At 54.9% G+C, this 6,000-nt stretch overlaps 1 pseudogene across 1 annotated transcript in view; it reads right to left on the bottom strand.

Annotated features, from left to right (window-relative positions):
• Positions 1-2,438, bottom strand: part of LOC144607530 (trafficking kinesin-binding protein 1-like) — a 15,924-nt pseudogene extending 13,486 nt beyond the window's left edge. Inside the window, exons 1-4 of the transcript XR_013549110.1 lie at positions 1,994-2,438; positions 1,516-1,598; positions 1,162-1,318; positions 9-190 (exon numbers count right to left, since the gene is read on the bottom strand). The product of XR_013549110.1 is annotated as a trafficking kinesin-binding protein 1-like (transcript). The remainder of the gene's footprint in view (positions 1-8; positions 191-1,161; positions 1,319-1,515; positions 1,599-1,993) is intronic.
• Between the last annotated feature and the right edge of the window lie 3,562 nt (positions 2,439-6,000).

A 6,000-nucleotide genomic window follows, 5' to 3' on the forward strand; every position in this document is an offset into this window, starting at 1 on the left:
GAGGCCACAGCACAGAGACTCCTGTTACCTGTTCCTTGTACCAATTGTCAAGATCATCCTTGTTCTTCTTGGCCGCGGCCTCATACTTTCCACGCATCTCGTCCATAATCTGGAGCAAGTCGACGCCACTGTCAGACGTGACAGCTACGGAGACGTTACCAGACATCTGCGTACGCAGACCTTTCAGCTCCTGTCGGGAGAAAGTGACAACGTTCAGTGGTTTAGTTATTGTCAGACCTCTGTCAGACCACTCAGCTCCTGCAGGGAGAGCGTTCAGTGCATTTAGTTATTTGACTCTTGAAATGACACTCAAAGGTACACATTTATGGATAAAGGCACTTACATAGATACCAAGACAATAAGTGCAGGAGGAGGCCATTCAGCCCTTCGAGCCAGCACCGCCATTCAATATGATCATGGCTGATCATCTGCAACCAGTACCCCGTTCCCGCCTTCTCCCCATACCCCCTGACCCCGCTAGCCCCAAGAGTTAAATCTAACTCTCTCTTGAATGCACTTGTTATTTACTTCCCCATTAAATTCCTGTTCATAGGTGATAGGATCAGAATTAGGCCATTTGGCCCATTACGTCTACTCCGCCATTCAAACATCGCTGATCTATCTCTCCTCCCCAACCCCATTCTACTGCCTTCTCCACATAACCCCCAATACACATACTATTCAAGAATCTATCGATCTCTGATAATCCATTGACTTGGCCTCCACAGCCTTCTGCAGCAATGAATTCCACAGATTCACCACCCTCCTCATCTGTTTCCTAATGGAACGTCCTTTAATTCTGAGGCGATGCCCTTTGGTCCGAGACTCTCACTGGTGGAAACACACTCTCCACGTCGCCTCTATCCGTGGAGCGGTACGATGGTGGCGCGGCAAGAGTTGCTGCCTTGCAGCGGCAGACAGGCGCTGTCTGTACGGAGTTTGTACGTTCTCCCCGTGACCGCGTGTGTTTTCTCCGAGATCTTCGGTTTCCCCCCACAGTCCAAAGACATGCAGGTATGTAGGTTAATTTGCTTGGTGTATGTGTAAAAAAATGTCTCTGGTGTGTGTAGGATCGTGTTATAGTGTGATAGGCGCCGACACGGCGGGCCGAAGGGCCTGCTTCCGCGTTGTATCCCTAAATTAAACTAAACCACTGCTTACATCCTCGTGGTTTTTCCTGATGTAAATGATCTCCTCCCTCAGGTTCTCGATGTCCATCTCCAGCTGACTCTTATCCATGGTCATGTTGTCCAGCATTGTCCGGAGGCCGTTGATATCATTGTCCACGGACATTCGAATGCCCAGCTCGTTTTCGTACCTGTTGAGTTGGGCAGAGAGTGGGCATGAACGCGAGATATCTTGGGAATAAGGCGCAGCAGCACAGGGAGGGGTGATAGTGGGAGGGGGGCAGAGTGGGGGGTAGTGGGAGGGGACGGGGTGGGGGGTAGTCAGAGGGGGAGAGGGGGATGTGCGAGGGGGACGGGGGGGGGGTAGTGGATGGGGTGGGTCACTCACTTGGTTCTGAAGTCCTCGGCTGCGAGTTTGGAGTTGTCGACCTGCAGCATTACGCCCGAGTTGTCGAGGATCATGTTGATGATCTGTGGGGAGCCGAGTCAGTCCGTGTCCCTGCCCGCGCTGGCGCCTCAACACCCCCTCCCCGCACCCACCCCTCCCCGCACCTCTCCCTCAGCACCCCCTCCCTCAGCACCCCCCTCCCTCCCGTCTGCGCTCTCTCACCGTCAACTCTCCGTCGTCCAGCCCCACCCCCCACCCTCCCTCTACCCTACAACCCTCCGCCCCTTCCCTCCTCCAGCCGCCACATTGCAACCTCAGTCGTCCCCCCTCCCTCCACCCTCCTGACCCCCTCCCTGTGTATAGCTCTTTCTCGAGTAACGGAGCGCTTCCTTCCTCCCTCCCTCCCGCTCCCTCCCTCCCTCCATCCCTCCCTCCCGCTGCCTCCCTCCCTCCCTCGCCCGTGGCGGGGCTCGCTGACCTGTTCCCGGAGGCCCCTGATGGTGGCCCAGTAAGCGCTGTCGTCGCGCTGGGCGGGACCGTGCTTGTCGCAGTAAGCGCTGATCTCGACCTCCAGCTCCATGTTGGACTTCTCCAGGGCGCCGACCATGTTCAGATAATGCGCCAGGCGGTCGTTCAAGTCCTGCATCGTCTGCTTCTCGTTGTTGACGATGCCGCCCCCCATGCCCATCCCGCCGCCCAAGCTCATCCCGCTGCCCATCCCGATGTTGGAGCTCATCCCAAAGCTCATTTTGGAGCGCATCCCGCCCAAGCCCATACCGCCGCTGCGGACGTAGCCGCTGGTGCCGGTGCCGGTGTTGGAGCTCTTCATCCTCTGGCTGCCACCAGTGTAGCTCTGTGTGCTCCAGCCCTTGGAAACGACGGATCTTTGCTGACCGAAATTCATGCTGTTACAGTTAGTGCCAAGTCGGTGCTGCCCGGTCGCATCTCCCGCCCGCCCGCTTTATACCCCTGCCTCTTGCTGCCTCCGCCCAGGCGGTGGGCGTGGATGGCGCTCGGCGCCGCGGGCAACGTGAGGACCCGGACAGGCTGGGGTGGGTCCACCCGGGACACGCCCAGAGTGAGACGCAGTCTTGTCTCACAGAATTAACCCGGAGTGGCCGCGCGAACCCCACTCCCCGCCACTCGGGCCCCCAGTGGAAGCGGGGAGCAGGGAGGTGCTGGTGTAGGTTTACACCGAAGATAGACACAGTAACTCCGCGGGACAGGCAGCATCTCTGGGGGAAGGAATGTGTGAAGTTTCGGGTCGAGATGAAAGAATGGGTCGACTGGGCTTGTAATTACTGGAATTTAGAAGGATGAGAGAGGATCATATCGAAACATATAAAATTCTTAAGAAATTGGGCAGGCGGGATGCAGGAAAAAATGTTCCCGATGTTAGGGGAGTCCGGAACCAGGGGTCACAGTTTAAGAATAAGGGGTCGGCCATTTAGGACTGAGATGTGGAAAAACTTTTCCACCCAGAGACTTGTGAATCTGTGGAATTCTCTGCCACAGAAGGTAGTGGAGGCCAATTCACTGGATATTTTCAAGAGAGAGTTAGATTTAGCTCTTAGGGCTAACGGAATCAAGGGATATGGGGAGAAAGCAGGAACGGGGTACTGATTGTGGATGATCAGCCATGATCATATTGAATGGCGGTGCTGGCTCGAAGGGCCGAATGGCCTACTCCTGCAGCTATTTTCTATGTTTCTTTGAGACCGTTCCCCAGACACATTTGAAAGGCCTCCTGTCAAAAATAACCCACCGCAGTGGGGAACCTGCGCAGAACGTCAGAGTTACAGGTTCCCGCAACCGCACGTCACCTCACGTACCAGCTGGTGTCCATCAGCCTCAATTTCTGATGGAGCCAACTTGAGGGGCTGAGTGGCCTTCTGATACTAGATTCCATCGTCCCCCCCACACACACACTCCTTCACCTCACACCCAACCATGAACCTGTCCAAAAGTCTCTTAAATGTTGTGATAGTCCCTGCCTCAACTACCTGGTCCCATATACCCACCACCCTTTGTGTAAAGAGATGGCTCGTTGTCCGAACGGCCGTCTTCTGTGTGGTGACCATTCTGCGACGGGGTGGTAAAAGATGCCACACAATTCGCTGATCTTTCTTTCCATGAACGGAGCACATTGGACAACACACGTGAATAAAACACCTTATCCATTGTTTCCGAGCCACGAACTTCACCACATTCCTCCCTCCCAAAGATCCGCCAATACTGATGTGTGCAGATGCCGAAGATAGTCGAAGATAGATACAAAATGCTGGCGTAACTCAGCGGGACAGGCAGCGTCTCTGGAGAGAAGGAATGGGTGGAGAGACTGTCGGGGTCCTTAGACGGAGTCGAGGGGGGAGGCATAGGGACAGGTGTTGCATCTCCTGCGGTTGTAGGGGAAAGTACCTGGGGAGGAGGTTCCTATACCCCCCCCCCCCCCACCCCGACTCCGTCCAAGGACCCCGACAGACTTTCCAGGTGAGGCAGAGGTTCACTTGCACCTCCTCCAACCTCAGCTACTGTATCCGCTGTTCCAGGTGTGGACTCCTGTACATTGGCGAGACCAAGCGCAGGCTCGGCGATCATTTCGTGGAACACCGCTCAGTCCGCCTGAACTACCTGATCTCCCGGTTACTAAACACTTTAACTCCCCCTCCCATTCCCACATTAACCTTTCTGTCCTGGGCCTCCTCCAATGTCAGAGTGAGGCCCAGCGCAAATTGGAGGAACAGCACCTCATATTTCGTTTAGGTAGCGTACACCCCAGCGGTATGAACATTGACTTCTCTAACTTCAGATAGTCCTTGCTTTCCCTCTCTCTCCACCCCCTCCCCTTCCCAGTTCTCCCACTAGTCTTACTGTCTCCGACTTGATTCTATCTCTATACCGCCCCTTCCCCTGACATCAGTCTGAAGGAGAGTCTCGACCCCAAACGTCATCTGTTCCTTCTCTCCAGATGCTGCCTGACCCGTTGAGTTACCCCAGCACTCTGTGAAACGTCACCTATCCATGTTCTCCACAGATGCTGCCTGACCTGCTGAGTTACTCTAGTACTCTGTGTCTATCTTCGCCAACACTGACCACAGTCCTGCACCCCTGAATTGTTACTGAAGCATCGAAATCATAAGAGTCGCAAAATCAGATCCCGTCCCATCGCTCACCACAAAACCACCAATATCTTGGCAGCAACGGTGGCGCGGCGATAGAGTTGCTGCCTTACAGCGCCGGAGGCCCGGGTTCGATCGTGACTACGGGTGCTGTCTGTACGGAGTTTGTACTTCCTCCCCGTGACCACGTGTGCCCCAGCCACCACCCCCCCCCCCTACACACACACACACACACAGTTTTCCCTCATACCCCCACCCGACCAGCCATTTCCCTTACTCTCATTCGCTGCCTCTAAACATTAGTTTAGTTTACTTTAATTTTGTTTAGTGTAGAGACACAGCGCGGAAACATGCCCTTCAGCCCACCGAGTCCGTGCCGACCAGCGATCCCCGCACTCTAACGCTATCAGACACACACCAGGGCAATTTACAGAAGCCAATTCACCTACCAACCCGCACGTCTTTGGAGAGTGGGAGGAAACAGGAGCTCTCGGAGAAAACTCACGCAGTCACGGGGAGAACGTACAAACTCCACACAGACAGCACTCGTAGTCAGGATCGAACCCGGGTCTCGACACAGCTTTCATATGTGCATAGAGCACATCTGGCCTAGCACATCTGCCCTACCTGCCCACCACCTGCTAACAGGCCTCCTCCACACACAAGATCATGAGAGGAATAAATGTAGTCTTTTACTCAGAGTCGGGGAATCACGAACCAGAGGACATAGGTTTCAGGTGAGGAGGGGAAATATTTAATAGAAACCCGAGGGGTGAAGTTTTCACACAACGGGCGGTGAGTGTCTGGAACGATCTGCCGGAGGAGGTAGTTGAGGCAGGGACTATCCGAACGTTTAAGAAACATTTGGACATGTAAATAGATAGGACAGGTTTGGAGGAATATGGGTCAAACGCAGTGCAGATGGGGCATGTTGGTCGGTGTGGGCGGGTGGGACTAGTATAGATGGGGCATGTTGGTCGGTGTGGGCGGTTGGGACTAGTGTAGATGGGGCATGTTGGTCGGTGTGGGCAGGTGGGACTAGTGTAGATGGGGCATGTTGGTCGGTGTGGGCAGGGGGGGGCAAGTTTAGATGGGGCATGTTGGTCGGTGTGGGCAGGTGGGACTAGTGTAGATGGGGCATGTTGGTCGGTGTGGGACTAGTGTAGATGGGGCATGTTGGTCTGTGTGGGCAGGTGGGACCAGTGTAGATGGGGCATGTTGGTCGGTGTGGGCGGGTGGGACTAGTGTAGATGGGGCATGTTGGTCGGTGTGGACAGGTTGGGACTAGTGTAGATGGGGCATGTTGGTGGGTGTGGGCAAGTTGGGCCAAAGGGCCTGTTTCCACACTGTATCCCTCTCTGACTAT

The sequence above is a fragment of the Rhinoraja longicauda genome, chromosome 29 (assembly GCF_053455715.1).
Source record: "Rhinoraja longicauda isolate Sanriku21f chromosome 29, sRhiLon1.1, whole genome shotgun sequence".
In the NCBI taxonomy this organism is placed as follows: domain Eukaryota; kingdom Metazoa; phylum Chordata; class Chondrichthyes; order Rajiformes; family Arhynchobatidae; genus Rhinoraja; species Rhinoraja longicauda.